Source organism: Bos javanicus, chromosome 26 (genome assembly GCF_032452875.1).
Source record: "Bos javanicus breed banteng chromosome 26, ARS-OSU_banteng_1.0, whole genome shotgun sequence".
Lineage (NCBI taxonomy): Eukaryota > Metazoa > Chordata > Mammalia > Artiodactyla > Bovidae > Bos > Bos javanicus.
In genome coordinates this window covers 23,674,924-23,693,321 of record NC_083893.1, presented here as the reverse complement: position 1 = coordinate 23,693,321, position 18,398 = coordinate 23,674,924, and the positions used below count along the sequence as shown (strand labels likewise).

At 40.4% G+C, this 18,398-nt stretch overlaps 1 protein-coding gene across 3 annotated transcripts in view; it reads left to right on the top strand.

Annotated features, from left to right (window-relative positions):
* Positions 1–18,398, top strand: part of NT5C2 (5'-nucleotidase, cytosolic II) — a 149,336-nt gene that overhangs the window by 42,008 nt on the left and 88,930 nt on the right. For 2 of the 3 annotated variants that reach the window (XM_061403318.1, XM_061403316.1), the window contains exon 1: positions 9,437–9,517. The exons of the other annotated variant lie outside the window; for it this stretch is intronic. The gene's annotated coding sequence lies outside the window, so the exon portion shown is untranslated. Of the gene's footprint in view, positions 1–9,436; positions 9,518–18,398 lie in introns of those variants that run through there. 3 annotated transcript variants of the gene reach the window in all.

Here is an 18,398-nt window from a genome sequence, read left to right as displayed (position 1 = left end):
TTGTGAAAGACATTAAAATAAAATCCACTCACAATCCTACAACACATTTAGTTACTAATTTATTTATGTAAAAATATATATGGAATCCACAACGTACCAGACCCTGGGCTAGGTGCTGAACTCACTCTCGGGGGATGAGATAAAACACAGTGGACAAGACTGTCCTTGCATCTCTGGAGCTTACAGCCTAATGAGAAGGCAGATGTTAGAGACACAAACACACAAATATTTAACTGCCATTGTGGGAAGTGGAGGGAAAGCATGAAAGAAAATGCTGGGGTAGTGAGATTGGGAAGGCCTTTCTGAGTTACATTTAAGCTAAGGCCATGAATAGAGTTCACAACGTAAATAGTGCTTTATGAAGGGTTGTGGGGACCAGCAACTGAAAAGTGACAATTTGAAATGAGCTCAGTGAACATAGAGGAAACGGTCCTACTTATATATTTGATTTCTTCTTAAAAAATTTCTTTTCCACTTTATTTTTTAATATTTTTATCTGTGTAATAAACATGTGTTTTTTCTTTTCCATTATGGTTTATTTCAGGATATTTAATATAGCTCCCTGTGCTATACAGTAGGATCTTGTTGTTTATCTAGTCTGTGTGTAATGGTTTGCATCTGCTAATCCCAAACTCCCAATCCATCCCTCCTTTGAATACTTTTTACTATGGTAAAATATATATAACATGAAAGCTGTCATTTTAACCATATTTAAGTGTACAATTCAGTGGCATTAGTACTTTCGCAGTGTTATGCAACCATTACCACTGCCTGTTTTCAACACTTTTTCATCATCACTAACAGATGTTCCGGACCCATTAAGCAATAGCTTCCCATTCCTCCCCGCTGCCCCAGTCGCTGCTAACCTCTAATCTACTGTCTGTCTTTATGAATTTGCCTATTTTAAATATTTCACAGAAGTGGTATATAATGTTTTCCTTTTGTGCCTGGCTTATTTTACTTGGTATAATATTTTCTTGGCATAATGTTTTTAAGGTTATCTGTGATGTAGCATGTACCAGAACTTCATTTATTTGTATGGCTGGTCTGTTGTATGGATGTACCATGTTTTGTTTATCCATTCATGTGTTGATGGACATTTGGGTTCATTCCACCTTTTAGCTACTATGAACATTGGTGTGTGTATGTGTGTATCCATTAGAATCCCTGTTTTCAGTTCTTTTGGGTATATACCCAAAAGTAGAATTATGGTAATTCTAGGGGCTTCCCTGGTGGCTCAGTTGTAAAGAATAGGCCTGCAATGACAACCCACTCCAGTATTCTTGCCTGGAGAATTCCATGGACAGAGGAGCCTGGTGGCCCACAGTCCATGAGGTACAGAGTCGGACACGACTGAGCAAGTAATAATTTTCACACACTTGGTTTAGGATTATGAAAATATATTACTATTTCAAACTTGGTTCATTTAGAAAATCACCTTTTTATTTTATTTTATTTTTTTAAAATTTTATTTTATTTTTAAACTTTACAATATTGTATTGGTTTTGCCAAATATCGAAATGAATCTGCCACAGGTATACATGTGTTGCCCATCCTGAACTCTCCTCCCTCCTCCCTCCCCATACCATCCCTCTGGGTCGTCCCAGTGCACCAGCCCCAAGCATCCAGTGTCGTGCATCGAACCTGGACTGGCGACTCGTTCCATATATAATATTATATGTATTTCAATGCCATTCTCCCAAATCATCCCACCCTCTCCCTCTCCCACAGAGTCCAAAAGACTGTTCTATACATCAGTGTCTCTTTTGCTGTCTCATATACAGGGTTATTGTTACCATCTTTCTAAATTCCATATATATGCATTAGTATACTGTACTTATGTTTTTCTTTCTGGCTTACTTCACTCTGTATAATAGGCTCCAGTTTCATCCACCTCATTAGAACTGATTCAAATGTATTCTTTTTAATGGCTGAGTAATACTCCATTGTGTATATGTACCACAGCTTTCTTATCCATTCATCTGTTGATGGGCATCTAGGTTGCTTCCATGTCCTGGCTATTATAAACAGTGCTTCGATAAACATTGGGGTACACGTGTCTCTTTCAATTCTGGTTTCCTCAGTGTGTATGCCCAGCAGTGGGATTGCTGGATCATAAGGCAGTTCTATTTCCAGTTTTTTAAGGAATCTCCACACTGTTCTCCATAGTGGCTGTACTAGTCTGCATTCCCACCAACAGTGTAAGAGGGTTCCCTTTTCTCCACACCCTCTCCAGCATTTATTGCTTATAGACTTTTGGATCGCAGCCATTCTGACTGGTGTGAAATGGTACCTCATAGTGGTTTTGATTTGCATTTCTCTGATAATGAGTGATGTTGAGCATCTTTTCATGTGTTTGTTAGCCATCTGTATGTCTTCTTTGGAGAAATGTCTGTTTAGTTCTTTGGCCCATTTTTTGATTGGGTCATTTATTTTTCTGGAATTGAGCTGTAGAAGTTGCTTATATATTTTTGAGATTAGTTGTTTGTCAGTTTTTTCATTTGCTATTATTTTCTCCCATTCTGAAGGCTGTCTTTTCACCTTGCTTATAGTTTCCTTTGTTGTGCAGAAGCTTTTAAGTTTAATTAGGTCCCATTTGTTTATTTTTGCTTTTATTTCCAATATTCTGGGAGGTGGGTCACAGAGGATCCTGCTGTGATGTATGTCGGAGAGTGTTTTGCCTATGTTCTCCTCTAGGAGTTTTATAGTTTCTGGTCTTACATTTAGATCTTTAATCCATTTTGAGTTTATTTTTGTGTATGGTGTTAGAAAGTGCTCTAGTTTCATTCTTTTACAAGTGGTTGATCAGTTTTCCCAGCACCACTTGTTAAAGAGATTGTCTTTAATCCATTGTATATTCTTGCCTCCTTTGTCAAAGATAAGGTGTCCATATGTGCGTGGATTTATCTCTGGGCTTTCTATTTTGTTCCATTGGTCTATATTTCTGTCTTTGTGCCAGTACCATACTGTCTTGATGACTGTGGCTTTGTAGTAGAGCCTGAAGTCAGGTAGGTTGATTCCTCCAGTTCCATTCTTCTTTCTCAAGATAGCTTTGGCTATTCGAGGTTTTTTGTATTTCCATACAAATTGTGAAATTATTTGTTCTAGCTCTGTGAAGAATACTGTTGGTAGCTTGATAGGGATTGCATTGAATCTATAAATTGCTTTGGGTAGTATACTCATTTTCACTATATTGATTCTTCCAATACATGAACATGGTATATTTCTCCATCTATTAGTATCCTCTTTGATTTCTTTCACCAGTGTTTTATGGTTTTCTATATATAGGTCTTTAGTTTCTTTAGGTAGATATATTCCTAAGTATTTTATTCTTTCCGTTGCAATGGTGAATGGAATTGTTTCCTTAATTTCTCTGTTTTCTCATTATTAGTGTATAGGAATGCAAGGGATCTCTGTGTGTTGATTTTATATCCTGCAACTTTACTATAATCATTGATTAGTTCTAGTAATTTTCTGGTGGAGTCTTTAGGGTTTTCTATGTAGAGGATCATGTCATCTGCAAACAGAGTTTTACTTCTTCTTTTCCAATTTGGATTCCTTTTATTTCTTTTTCTGCTCTGATTGCTGTGGCCAAAACTTCCAAAACTATGTTGAATAGTAATGGTGAAAGTGGGCACCCTTGTCTTGTTCCTGACTTTAGAGGATGATTTTTATTTTTTTCAAGCATCTGTTTTGTTTTTTTTTAAATCCTCTTGGGCTCAAAGATCTGAAAGAAACACATTTTAATGTTTTACCAGCTTCATCAACTTTAGATTCTGAGCCATTTAATTAAGTCCAGCAATAAGTTTGTTATTTCAGTTACTATTTCAGAACTAGTTGATACCATGGGCAATATCTAGTCTCCATCTTTTCTGAGAAATTGTCAGGAGGGAGAGAACAAATATTAAGCATATATTATTAGGAGCTATGAAATGTACTTTACATACAGCGTACCTTTTAATTCTCACATCAGCCCTCTGAGATAGGACTCACTAGGTAAAGAATCTGCCTGCCAGTGTAGGAGCTGCGGGTTCAGTCCCTGAGTCTGGAAGATCCCCTGGAGAAGGGCATGGCAACCCACTCCAGTATTCTTGCCTGGAGAATCCCATGGACTGAAGAGCCTGGCTGGCTACAGTCCATAGGGTCACAAAGAGCTGAACATGACTGAAGTGACTGAGCACGAAAGCATACACATGTTTAGCTTTAGGAGGAACCACCAACCAAGGCTGCACCATTTTACTTTCCTACCAGCAATGTGGGCGGGTTCCAGTTTCTCTACATCCTTACCAACACTTACCTCCTTTTTCTTTTCTTCCTTAAAGTAGGTATGAAGTAGTATCTCTATGTATTTGGTTCTTACTCTTCTGTCTCCTCAGGAATCCATCTATCGCGAAACTCTAAAGTTCTTCGGGGCCACTGATGTAGCGTGGGTCTTCTAATGACCTGATTTCATGTTTTACCTAAGTGTCTAATTTCTTAAATAGATGTTCAGCAACTCTGGGGTTAAGTATGGAGGATGTTCGATAAATAGGATTGTGATAAATGTTGCAGATCTTGTCTCTCTCATGTTGTATACATCCAACAGAAGTTTCCAACAGGCATCTAGGAGTTCTTTGCTTGATTCAAATGAGTTAATTTTCGTGAGTGTATGAGGCAATTGATCGGTTGGTTACATCCCATTCATTGAAACTGCAGACGTGACCTCTGTCACTCCTCTGCTTTATGCCATCAGGTACTTATGATAAGGCTGCAGATCATTTATCTGATCTACAGTGCCCTGCGAAGTCTGGTTCCACCTCCTTCTGGATCATTTTTTGGCCACTTTCTCCCTTTTTCTTAGGCTGCTGTATATTCTGCAGATATATAAGGTCCAGCCCTACTTCAGGACCTTTATGCCCACAGGTCCCTCTTTAACGATTTCTCTACTCCTCCAAGTAAGCCCCTCTCTCACTTTTTTTTACTTTAGAAAGTTCTATTCAACCCCTGGGTTGGGAAGATCCCCCGGAGAAGGGAAAGGCTACCCACTCCAGTATTCTGGTCTGGAGAATTCCATGGACTACACGCAGAGTCGGACACGACTGAGCAACTTTCACTTTGATTCATCTATTCAAGTCCCAGCTAAGATGTGATTTCCTCAGAGAAATGCTTCCTGACCCTCTCCCTGCCCCAAAGCTGACCCCCTATTTTGTTCTCCCTCAAAGCATCTTTTACTTTTCCTGCATAGCAGTTACCAGAATTGTAGTAAAATTATTTGCTTATTTAAAGTCCATCTTTCTAGGCAGTCAGAAATGTGCATGAGGGCAGCAACTCATGTCTCTATTGGTCAGTGTGAGGCACATGGTAGGAGCTCAGTGCATATTTTTGAACTCATGTAGGTGCTCCTAAGTCCTACATGGACGTCCTTCTCTCAAGTTGAACTAGATGTTTCTAGTTGGACTAAATGTTTTCTAATTAATTGTCTCCTCACATAATACCTGTACTGGCATTATTACAGTTAAGTGCTGACACTGTGCTGTTAGAGAAAGATAGATGAAAAAGAAAGGAGACTTGCAAGCTGGCTGATTGGATCTCTGACTGAACACTTCCTGGGAGAAAGCTTTGGGGGTAGACTCTTTCTAGGCCGTAGGCCAGGATGTTGGGCAATGCTTTCATTTCTCTGAGGGATTCTGCCAAGAAGCAGAAAACTGATGAATGACCTATGAATGCATCTCACATTCTGGGTGATCCAGAGTTTATGGTATTCTAGGGGAAAATTGTGTTAATCAGAAGGGTAGGGCAGCCATGTAGGTTCTTAGGCAGGAAGTTTGGTGAGAAGCCATCCAAGGCCACAGTGGGATGGTCTTTCTTGCCAAGTACTGCCTGAGCCCTTCAGCCAGTGTCAAGACAGAGACACCAAGCAAGCCACTTAAGGCTCTTCTTTGCTTCTATAGGCTCTCCAACCTTCTGTTAGAAGGTTGTTTCATAGTTGGCATGGCTTGTCTTACTTCTGAAAGTCATGAGACCAAGAATCTTGTACTTTTGCGTTTTTTTTTTTAGCTTAATATTTGATTTAAAAAGCAATGCATGAGTGCTTTTATCTTCTAAAACATTACAACTAAAGCTAATACCCCCTTTGAACATTACCCAGAATCTTCGTCTTTTACCCTTATCTTTAAAGATAACCTCTGATTAAGAGTTTGGCCTATAGCCTTACAATCTGTTTTGAAAGTCTTAGTTTGGGCTGATGTAATGGGATACCTGAGACTGGGTGGTCTCTAAATGATAGAAATTTATTTCTTATAGTTCTAGGGTCTGGGAAGCCCAAGATCAAGGTATTATTAGGTTCAGTGTTGGTAAAGGCCCACTTCCTGGTTCAGAGACAGCGGTCTTCTCTTCTTGCTGTGTCTCACAGGGCAGAAGGGAGTAGGCAGCTCTCAGGGATCTCTTTTATAAGGGCACTAATTCTGTTTACTACCCTCACAATCTAATTACTTCCCAAAGGCCCACCTTCAAATGCCATCACATTGGGGCTGAGGTTTCAGCATATGAATTTGATGGGTACACATACATTGTCTATAGCAGGATAATAAGAAATTATGGTATGTATGTTTGTGTTTTATATTAACTTTTGACTTTGAAATAAGTTTAGATTGACAGAAGAGTTACAAAGATAGTACAGAAAGTTTCAGTGTGCCCTTCACTCAGCCTGTCCTAATGTTAATGGCTTATATAACTCTGGTTCAGTGACCAAAACTCAGAGGTTAATATTGGTACAATACTATAAACTATAGACTTTATTAGAGTTTCAACAGTTTTCCCCCTAATGTCCCTTTTCTGTTCCAGGATCCAATCTAGGATCCCAAATTGTATTTAATTGTCTTGACTCCTGAGTCTCCTTCAATCTGTGATAATTCTCAAGTCTTTTCCTGGCTTTCATAACCTTAACAATTTCAAGGAATCCAGGTCAGGTATTTTGTAGAATATCCCTCAATTTGGGCTTATTTGATGATTTTTCATGATTAGACTGAAATTATGCATTTTGAGGAGAGTGTCTATATGAAATCAATCAATCTCATGCTGCAACTTGCTGTTTTCATTCAAAACTATGATTTTGCTGCTAAGCTGCTAAGTCACTTCAGTCGTGTCCGACTCTGTGCGACCCCATAGACGGCAGCCCAGCAGGCTCCCCCGTCCCTGGGATTCTCCAGGCAAGAACACTGGAGTGGGTTGCCATTTCATGATTTTGAGATAGATCTAAATTAGCATATAGATCAAGCTCACTTATTTAAAGTTCTGTACAGAATTCTTTTACTGTAAGAATTTTCTATATTTTATTTAGCTATTGCCCGATTGGTGGGCATTGGCTGATACCAAATTTTCTTTATTTGCAGTATCATAGCAATTATCCTCATTCATATCTCCGTAACATCAGATTATAGTAGATAACTAGAAGCGGCATTGCTGAGACATGGATTTAATAGATGTTGTCTGATTGCCCTCTAAAGTGGCTGTGCCAATTTACATTCTGATATTATGAAGCTTGAAAATTGTTGCCAGTTTGAGTTTTAATTCCATTTCTCTGGTTAGAGATTGGGCATCTCTTTGTATTATTACTGGCAATTTATAACTTTCTTTCTGTGAACTGCCTATTTACATTTGCCCATTTTTCTAGTGAATTTTTTTCTTTTTGATTTATTGCACCCTTTATATGTTGCAGATACACATCCTGTTTTATATATTACAAATGTTTTCTCGTAGTATGTTATCCCTTTGTTTCGCATTTTTTTTTCTTTATTTCATCTAATTTAAAATTTTTTTCTGATTTTTTTTCTTTTGGAAACAAAGTTCTTGATTACGAAAGTAATATAAACAGTGTAGAAAATCTGGGAAGCTTACAAAAAAGTATAAAGAAGAAACCACCCTAAGTCTTTTTACTGAGAGAAAACCCCTATGAAAACCATACTCAATTACATATTTCCTTCTAGTCTTCGTGTGTGTGTGTTTGTGTGCATGCACTTCATTTTCATCACATTGCATTTATATATTTATTTGCTTAGTGTCATGATCTTTAGACACAAACTTTGGCCTTTTTCCATGTGCACTTGGTTTAAAAGTAGTGTCAGACTACCTTCAAACTATTTCTTTTCCCCACACATCCTGAAAAATCCAACAGGTAAGAGGTCAGGGCCTGTCCTCAGCCGACCTGTACTGAAGTTGGCTCAAAAACACAAGAGAGGGTAGAAATATTCCAGCAGAGCACTTATTAAAAAGTCTTGGAAGTTTTAGTTGACTGCAAGCTCAATGAGTCAATAGTGCAGGTGCCAAGAATTTTATTTCTTGACTGCAAGGCAATAAGCCCTACGAGGCCTGCTTTGCTCTGATGGTATCACAAATATTTGATTCACTCTTGGGCAACATACTCTGAAGGAGCCACAGTCAAACTGACCACATGTGTGAGAAGAATGAAGACAGAGACCCTCAAAATCAGGACAAAGGAAGAAACAATGGAAGCAATGGGAGATACTAGTTCGGAAAAGACAAGATCTTGGGCAGAAGTCTTCAAGTATCTGAAAAGTAGAAGGTGGGAGAGAGATTAGACCTGTTTGTTCTCTGAGGCTCCAAAGGACAGGACTTGGGCCAGAGAGTGGACGCTGAAGAAACACCTTCTGGCTGGTCAGAGCTGCTGAGGCGAAGGCTTTCTGTCATTGAGCAGCTTTTTTTCAGACGCGAGTTGGTTGGGGTAGGAGTTGATACAATTCACCTTTTTTTGAGGATTATGTGCCAGGCCTGTGCCAAGAACATTTCCTCTATTATCTTATTTCATTCTGTCGTCATCCTAAGAGGTAGGCACTGTTGTTAAGGATGTATTAACACCCGTATTAAGGATGAGGGAGGTGGTATGATGAACTCAGGTATATCGCACAAGGTCACACAGTTGGCGAGCTGTGGAACCGAGACTCCAATCCTTTCTGACAAACCTCAAAGTCGTACTTTTATTATTTTATTTTATTTATTACTTTTATTTTATCGTATTTTATTATTGGGACTCATGCGTAGTTTGGGCCAGAGGACTTTTTGAGGTCCTTTCGTCTGGAAGATTCTGTGACTGGGAAAAACGGATGCCTCCACCCCGCTAAGGGTAAGCGTCGGAGTGTCAGTGAAGTAGTCCAGGGCCCTGCAGAAGGCCCAGGGATGGAGACCTAAGGGACATGGAAGTGTTGTCAACGTGCGTCACCCGACAGCTCAGCAACAGGCGATGTTCTGTTATTTGACGATCCCCAGACCCGCGCCAGGGACCCGGACGCTGGCGCGCCTTGCGCCCGCACTCCCGCAGCGTGGCCAGGGAGCGTCGCGGCGGCCGGGTTCTGCGGCGGAGCTGGGGGACGGAACAGCGCGCCGGTCCCTGGCAGGGCGGTAGCGGGGCGGGCGGTGCCGGGGCAGCGGGGGGGGCGGTGCCGGGGCGGTGGGGGCGGGGAGAGCGCGCGCCCAGCAGGCTGCGGCAGTTGCGCGCTGGGATTGCTGCCGTGCGGTGGGGCCGGTGAGTGCGGCGGTACCCGCGGGCGGGCGGGCGGGGAAGGAGCGGGCGGGCGAGGGAGCGAGGTAGGATGCGCGGCAGAGCGCGCGACCTGGGCCACCCCGCACCAGTCCTACTCGGCTGCTGCGCCCCTCAGGCCCCTCTGGTCTGAGTGCGCGCCCGCGGACCCCGCACCCCAGATTTCGCACGCCCCCAACCCCAGGTCGCCCCCTGCCTCAGAGCAGCCCCTTCCTCCGCGCCGCGGCGACGCCCCCGGCCCCACGTCACGCTCGCGCCATTGTTTCCCGGCCTTGGGCTCTCCGGGACCAGCCTTACTCTCTCAGCGCGGCCCCTAGCCTCAGCAGTCAGTCTTGCCGCGTTCCGGCCCGTTACCCAGCTTTTCCCTCTCGCTGGTGGTAGCCCCTATCCCACCTCTGGCAGACATCCCTTTACTCAGTTCAGCTTATTTTTTCCTGCCGACGCCTGGCTTCCTCCCGTCCGCACCCGATGCCTGCCTTTCCGCCAAGTTAATGGGCCTCCCCTCCCCGTGCGCGTTCCCGGTCGACCGCCCGAGGAAGTAGCCGGCAGCTATGTGTTAGGATGCAAGGTTGACTGCGTTGTAGCAAGAACCACCAGAAATTGCCAACTGAAACCCCACAGAACACTGTGGTCGTTTGCAGCACTTCCTTGGAAAGCTCACTTCGAATTGCAAGCCACCACGAGAAAAACGTGCTAGTTCTTTCCCAATGGCTCTCGAGTCCGGGGCCAACTGTCTAGTGGCAGAGCATTTTTTTCCTGGGGACCCCTGAAGCCCTTGAGAGCAGAGAGTGAGATGCGAATCTGAGGCCTGAAGCTGTAGTTATAAGCATGACGTTTGGGGGGCTTTGACTCTGGTAGGCCTTAGCTTTTAAAGGCAAGTAGGTAGAGTTGGGTGTTAGATGTAGCGTTTTCCCTTGACTTCGGGCCCTTGTTTTGAGGATGCATTGTAAGTGCAGTGCTCTGCAGTGACTAGTCACCATTATAGGGTTGTTGTTGTGCGTGCGTGTGCGTGTCCAGATTCTTCATGATTGAACTTGTTTCGTATTGTTTATATACTGTTCATTTTGCTTCTTAAAGCAGTAGATGCAAACTCTGGTAACTGTAATGTGAAAGAGTGCCATTTATCAGTGCAGTTCAGTTGCTCAGTCGTGTCCGACTCTTTGCGACCCCATGAACCGCAGCACGCCAGGCCTCCCTGTTCATCACCAACTCCCGGAGTTCACCCAAACCCACGCCATTTATCGTGGAACCGTAATGTTACTGAGGTCCTTTCAGATATTTACCTCGACACTTTTCAACATGATTAGAATTTTTCCAGATGAAGGCATCCAAGCCTGAAGAGGTTAAGTTCAAGAAGACACAGCTTGTAATTAAAAGCAGAACTCCACATGCTGGGCTGATGCTAGTGCGCATAAACTTTATTTTGGAAATGCTTTTCTATTGCAGTATAAGCCCCTACATTTCGGTATAGCTTGCTGCATTGTTCTCATCAACCCAGAATTTAGATTTTAGAATTTAATGATCAACTAATCTGTAAAGTGAGAGAGCCCAAGGAGATGCTCGGCAAGGGTTCATTCAGCTCCAAGATTTGATTCCATTGTTTGAAAATTTATAATTGGCTGCTGCTGCTGCTAAGTCGCTTCAGTCCTCTCCGACTCTGTGCCACCCCGTAGACAGCCTCCTACCAGGCTCCTCTTTATAATTGGCTACAGGTTTCCAAAAGTTTATAATTGTAGGAAGATTTATATAGATATTTACAAAGGGTATCTGCAAGCCTGATTAGTTATTTCAGGTGTAGCTTCCTAAAGAAAGCCAGAGTAAGTGGAATGTTGGCAGAACGTTCATCTTCTGCCTCTAGGCTATTTCTAATTTCTACTGCTTAATGGAGTAAAGAGAGGGCATAAAACTTGTTTTTAAAGTACATCTTTTTATTGCTTGCCTTTCTTACCCAAAAGCAAAATTTAATAGTTAAAAAAATCCCCCAACTTTATCACATTATTTGTGACAAATATCTTTTCTAGTTCTTTTATTTTTTTACAATTTATTTATTTTTTGGCTGTGGTGGGTCTTCGTTGTGTGGGCTTTTCTCTAGTTGTGGCGAACAGGGGCTGCTCTCTAGTCCTGATGAGCAGCTTCTCTTGTTGTGGAGCACAGCCACAGTGGACTTCACTAGTAGCACGTGGGCTCAGTAGTTGTGGTGAACAGGGCTTAGTTACACTGAAGCATGAGGGATCTTCCCACGGGACCAGGGAGCAAACCAGTGTCCCTTGCATTGAAGGGCGGGTTCTTAACCACTGGACCACCAAGGATGCCCCTTTTCTAGTTCTTATGTAAATATAATTTTTATTTAGTTACATTATATTATATTCCTTTTTCATATTTTAAAATTTGCACTTCCCCACGTATCTGGATGTCGTCCATGTATCTAGAGAATTCATCTACTTTTCTTTTGTGGAGGTTCCATAACATGATTTTATGCCTAGTAGTCACTAGTGCCTGGCATATAGGCTCTCAGTAAATTTTTGTTGAATGAATGTAATATTTTGAACTGCTTAGGCAACATCTCGGAACACAAAATGTTAAATATCGCAGGGCATATAGTAAATGATGTGTGAGCAGTAAAGGTGATCAATACAAAGGCACTGAGCCAGGAGATGGCATCACATATGTTTAAGGGCCTGGGTTTTGGAGTCTGTGTTTGAGACCTGGCTTGCCATACCGTTCATGCACCCTTGGAGAATTAACCTTAAGAGAACCCACTCAGTTTCTCTCACCATGAAAAAGGGAAAAATAGAACACATTTCACAGAGTTGTGTGGGTTCAATGAGATAATTCTAGCACCCATTAAATTCTCTATAAATGTTAGCTATTTGTGTGTGGTGGTTGTTTTTTTTTTGGTTCAAAATGGAGAGATTACTGTAGGTTGGTGGAATCAGGGAAAATGGAAAATGACACCTGAGAGTATGGAAAAAATTATATTGAGGGTTTGCTGAATAGATTACTCTCACTAAAACAAAGAATTTGGTAGATCAATAGTATGAAATAAAACTGGGGCAAGAAATTCGAGTAAACTATTCACAAGATAGGCTACATGGGTTTCTTGCAGATAGAGCAGAATTAATGAAGCAAGACAGCCCTTATTTACAAGTAGCTGGTGTTTGTTTCATTTTTAAAGTTTAGCCCTGAAAATGTTACTTGTTTTAAGGAAATTGATAGCAAATTGTTATGCAGTGTTGAGTCCTTGTCGCTTGAATAGAATAAATGTTTTAACGACTTTTTACCATTTGAAGCAATTACCTTAAAGCAAATATTATTTGAAACTTGTGTCCTATGATTGGTTACCAAAGTTTGCAGTGGCTGTTTTCCTTTTCATGAAAAACAACTTTAGCAGTACCGCTCACCCCACCGCCCCCTGCCAGCAAAATGGCAAGCAGAGCAGCAAAATGACCCCCCCGCCCATTTTGGTGAAATACAGAATCAGAATTAAATTGACTCAGTGTTGAACTATTTGTTCATGTGTTTCTTTTGGTTGGGAAGCATTATCAAGAGTGTGAGATGAAAAAACCTGCTGTGTCAGGTCTCCTTAGAAAGAGAAGATTGAAATCTGGTGCCTGAAGTTTAATGGTTGAATATGTACTGTAGGTTCCTTGTTCCCGGACCAAGGACTGACTCCGTGCCCCCTGAAGTGGAAGTGCAAAATCCTAACCCCTGGACTGCCAGGGAATTCCCTGTATATTTTATATGTGTCTATATAAAATACATATATATACATATAAAATATACATGCAGGTTCCAGAGGATAGTGGAGGACAGAGAAGCCTGGCATCCATGAGGTAGTCACAGAGAGCAACAAAAATATACATATCAGCAAATGTGTTGGATATAGTAGGCCTGTCATATCTGGCTGCAAAATGGGGAAAAATCAGAAGGACGGCTGTACTGTGCCATTTTATATAAGGAGCTTGAGCATCTGGGAATTTTGGTATCTGTGATGAGGGGGTGTGTGTCCTAGAACCAGTGCCCCCATGGATTTGGAGGGACCACTGTGTTTGTATGTTTCCCTTTCAGATGTCCATGGAGTACATGTTTTTTAATGCTTCTTGGTTCAATTTAATGTGATTTCTTTAATATTTTAAATTTATTTAAAAATATGAAATATTTTAAAAAGAATATAATGTAATCATCTTAAGTACAGTTCATATTTATTTTGTGTCTTTTTTCCCCCCATATTAGTCCATGTTCTAATTGTGTAGTCTCTCTTTTCAATTTACTGTATTTTTCAAAGGGATAAAATTACCAATGCAGTTAAGGCCTGTATGAACCCTTGCTGATACTGTTCCTCTCTTTTGCCCTTTCATGAATTCAGTAATTATTCCCATTATATTTGTATACTTTTACTAATATGTGTATATCCATAAAAGGGTATACGCTCTTGTTTAATGTGTTACGCACATGATTCTCTTGTTTAAGGTACTATGCACAATAAACAACTTGCTTTTGATTCATTTTGATTTTATATTTTTGAAGATATTTCATGATAAAGCATTGATGAAAGAAGCTCATATGAAGATTTTTAAAATTTTTTGATTGGTTTATTTGGTAGTGCTGGGTCTTCATTGCTGCGCTTGGGCTTTCTCTAGCTGTGGCCAGCCGGGGCTATGCTCTAGCTGTGGTACAAGTGCTTCTTGTTGCGGTGGCCTCTTTTGCTGCAGAGAGCACGCTCAGTAGTTGTGGCACACTGGCTTAGTTGCCCCATGGCATATGGAAACCTCCCGGGCCAGGGATCGAGATGGTGTCCCCTTCATAGGCAGGCGAATTCTTAATCACTGGACCACCAGGGAAGTCCCCATATGAAGATTTTGGGGGGAGTATGTTTTTTTGGAGGGGGCTATGTTTGACTTCTAGCCCAGCCTGTGTTTCCAGGTCTATCCCAATATTGAGGCTGTTCTTTTTAAAATTTATTTTATTGATGTGCATTGATTTATAGCATTATAAAAGTTTCACGAATATAGTATTTCTGATTCTGTATACCCTTTGCTCACCGCCAAAAATGTAGTGTCCATTGATCACCATATAGTTGATCTCCTTTACCCATTTCCCTTTTCCTCTACCGGTGCCCCGGTGGTCACTAGTACTCTTTTCTATCTATGTTTTTGTTTGAGTTGGTTTATTTATTGTTTGTTTATTAGTTTTTTATATTCCACATATGAATGAAATCATACAGTATTTGTTTTTCTCCATCTGGCGTGTTTCACTTAGCATAATGTCCTTAATGTCCATCAGTGTTACTGCACGTGTCAAGATTTCATTGTCTGGTGACTGAGTACTATTCCATTGTGTATATATGTATATATACACCACATCTTTTCATCCCTTGATTCCAATCCTGACTATTGTGAATAATACCAGAATGAACATAGGTGTGTGCATGTATCTTTTTTCAGATTAGTGTTTTCATATTCTTTGGATAAATATCCTTGGAAGCTGGATCATATGGTAGTTCTGTTCTTAATTTTTTGAGGGATGTTTATACTGTCTTCCATAGTGGCTGCACCAGTTTATGTTTCCACCAACAGCATATGAGGGTTCTTTCTCTCCACATCCTCACCAGCACTTGTTATTTCTTGTTTTTTTTTTTTTTTGATAATAACTTTTCTGCCAGGTGAGCAGTGATACCTCTTTGTGGTTTTAATTTGCATTTCCCTAATGATTAGTGATGTTGTTTAACATTGTTTTTGCTGCATATCCATGTTGATATATCTTTAGTTCGTTCATCTTAATTGCTCTATAATATTGCATTATGTGAATAATCCAGTTTGTTTATGAATATGTAGGGGTTTCTGCCTTTTTTGCTATTGTTAACAGTGCTGTAATAAACATTCTTCAATGTGTCATGTTATTTACAGGTGTGAGAGAGAATTCTAAGCCTGGGGAATTCTTAGGTTGTAGAGTATAAGGATCTTCACCTTTATTAGATAAGGCCGAATTATTTTCCAAAGTACTAAACCTATCAGCAGGTTGTGAGAGTTCCCATTTTGCCATATCCCTGCAAACATGGATATTGTCAGACTCTTCAATTTTAAAATCAAGCTCAATTCATTTTAATTTGCTATTCTGTTTATTGTAATGATTTATTCTGTTTGCATCCATTTATTGTAAGATTTTTCTTCTCTGTAATTGCTGTTCGTATCCTTCATTCTTTTTTTTTCTGTTGGCTTATTTTCTTTTCCATCGTTAGTTTGCAGCTCTTTATCTCTACTTTATACTAGGTATGATATTGCAATGTCTTCTCAGTGTTTGATTGCTCTTTACTTTTTGTTGTGCATGAGTTTTACATTTTTTAAAAAATATTTGTTTATTTGATTTATTTATTTGGCTACACTGGGTCTTAGTTGTGGCAAAGTGTTAACAACTGGTGAATCCGGGTGAAAGGTATAAGTATATTCATTGAACTACCACTGTACTTTTCTGTAGGACTGAAATTTTTCAAATAAAAAGTTGGAATAAAAATGTAAAACTTAAAAAAAAAAAAAGCCTGTAAACTTGGGCTTCCCAGGTGGCTCAGTGGTGAAGAATTTGACCAGGGATCATATCCAGGGCCCCGGAGGGTTGCTTTCTTTCCACATCCTCACCAGCACTTGTTATTTCTTTTTTTTTTTTTTTTGAGAATAACTTTTCTGCCAGGTGAGCGGTGATCTCTCTCTGTGGTTTTAATTTACATTTCCCTAATGACTAGTGATGGTGTTTAACATTGTTTTTGCCCTGACCAGGGATCGAATCCAGGGCCCCTGCATTGGGAACTTGGAGTCTTAGCCACGACCACCAGGGAAGTCCCAAGTTTTACATTAAAAAAATTTTTTTATTTATTTATTTTTGACTGTGCTAGGTCTTCGTTACTGCCTGGACTTCCTCTAGTTGTGGAGAGCAGCGCCCACTCTCTAGCTGTGGTACACAGGCTTCTCGTCGCAGAGCACAGGCTCTAGGGCGTGCAGGCTTCAGTGTTGCCTGCCCTGGGCTCGGTAGCTGCGCAGGGCTTCTGGGCTCTACAGTTCTGACGCAGTAGTTGTGGCGCGCTGACTCAGTCACCCTGCCGTGTGTGGGATCTTCCCTGATCAGGGGTGGAACCCGTATGTCCTGCATTGGCAGGCAGATTCTTCACCACTGAGACACCTGGGAAGCCCAAGTTTTAGTTTTTTGTTTTATTTTTAAGCTTTACATTTTTATTCCAACTTTTTATTTGAAAAATTTCAGTCCTACAGAAAAGTGCAGTGGTAGTTCAGTGAATACACTTACACCTCTCACCCGGATTCACCAGTTGTTAACACTGCCATGTTTGTTTTCTTTCATATATAGATTTTTTTCTCTAAACTGTTTAAAAGTAAGTTGTAGACATCATGGCACTTCGTCTCTCAAAAGATACATTAATACTTAAATATACTAAAAGCAAGGATGGCCTATAAACCTACAGTATAATTATCACATTTAATATGAATCAGCAAGTTTTGATCCCCCTCCCCCCTTTCTCCCAATATATATCTAGAAAAATTCCAATATGATAACACTTTCATCAGTTAGCTAAATAGCTAGTGTAATGCAGGAAGTACTCTTCATCTCTTTCAAAGTGGAAGGATGGGGTCATTTCACTTTTCCAACCAGGCCATGAACTCTGGGTAAAGGAGCACTACCATCCCCCAAAATAACAAACCTAGAAAGACATTTTCCAAAAGTAATAACCTTGAGCTGAGCTTTGAATAATGAAATCTGCCGTACCTTCCCTCACAGCTGGTGCATATATTAGTAGCTCTACACATGCTTACTGACTGACTGAATTAATACACCCCAAAAAGCATTAACATGTATATTTAGCAGAAAGAGAATGCCATACATACATGAAAATGAAAGAAGAAGCATGAAGGATATTCAAAGTTGGTAGCAGGATTAGAAATGCTTCATATTGATTAAGCCTGGGAAGGTGAAGAGTTACAATGGTCTCAGAGGATCAAAAGGACAGATGTGTTGGGATGGATCCAAAAGCTATTCCATGGGATTGGAGAGGGAGAAAAAGGACTGTTGCTTAGGAACAGTGGGAACTTAAGAGCGATATGATATTTAATATCATCTATTCAAGGACTTATAAGATGTAACAAAAAAGTGAGATGGTCCCTATTCATAAGAAACTCACAGTCTGATAGAGGAGATAAGTGCAAAAACTCACAAATTAGAATAGAATGGATTAAGTGATAAAGTTGGATAGACAAGATGTTTTATAGACTTACGTAGGATGGCCAGTGACCCCATCTGTCCATAACTAAGGCTTCCTCTAGAGGTTAGCCAGGCAGAATATGTGCAATGGAGTTCCTGGCAGAGGAAATTACAAAAAAAAAAATATGAATACAACATTATTGTCTAATACACAGTGCGTATTAAAAATTTCTCAGTTGTCCCAATAATGACCTTTATAGTTCTTCTTCAGCCCCATCCCTGGTTCAGGATGATGAGTTGCATTTAGTTGCCATGTCCCTTTAGTTACCTTTAATCCACAACAGAGCCCCAGATTTTTGTTTGTTTTCATAATATTGATGATATTTGAAGAGTCCAGGTTAGTCGTTTTATAGAACGTCCCTCAATTTGGATTTGTCTGATCATTTCCTTTTGTATTTAAATTCAAACTAAATGTTTTTTGGCAGGGTATTTAAATTCAGACCAAATGTTTTTGGCAGGCATAAATTTTAACTTAGTCAAATTTGTCCATCTTTTCCTTTATGGTTTGTGTTTATTATCCAAGAAAGTCTTCTCTGCCTTGATGTCATAAGGCTTTTCATCATTTTTTTATTTTCTAAAAGTTTTATGGTTTTGCTTTTTTTAC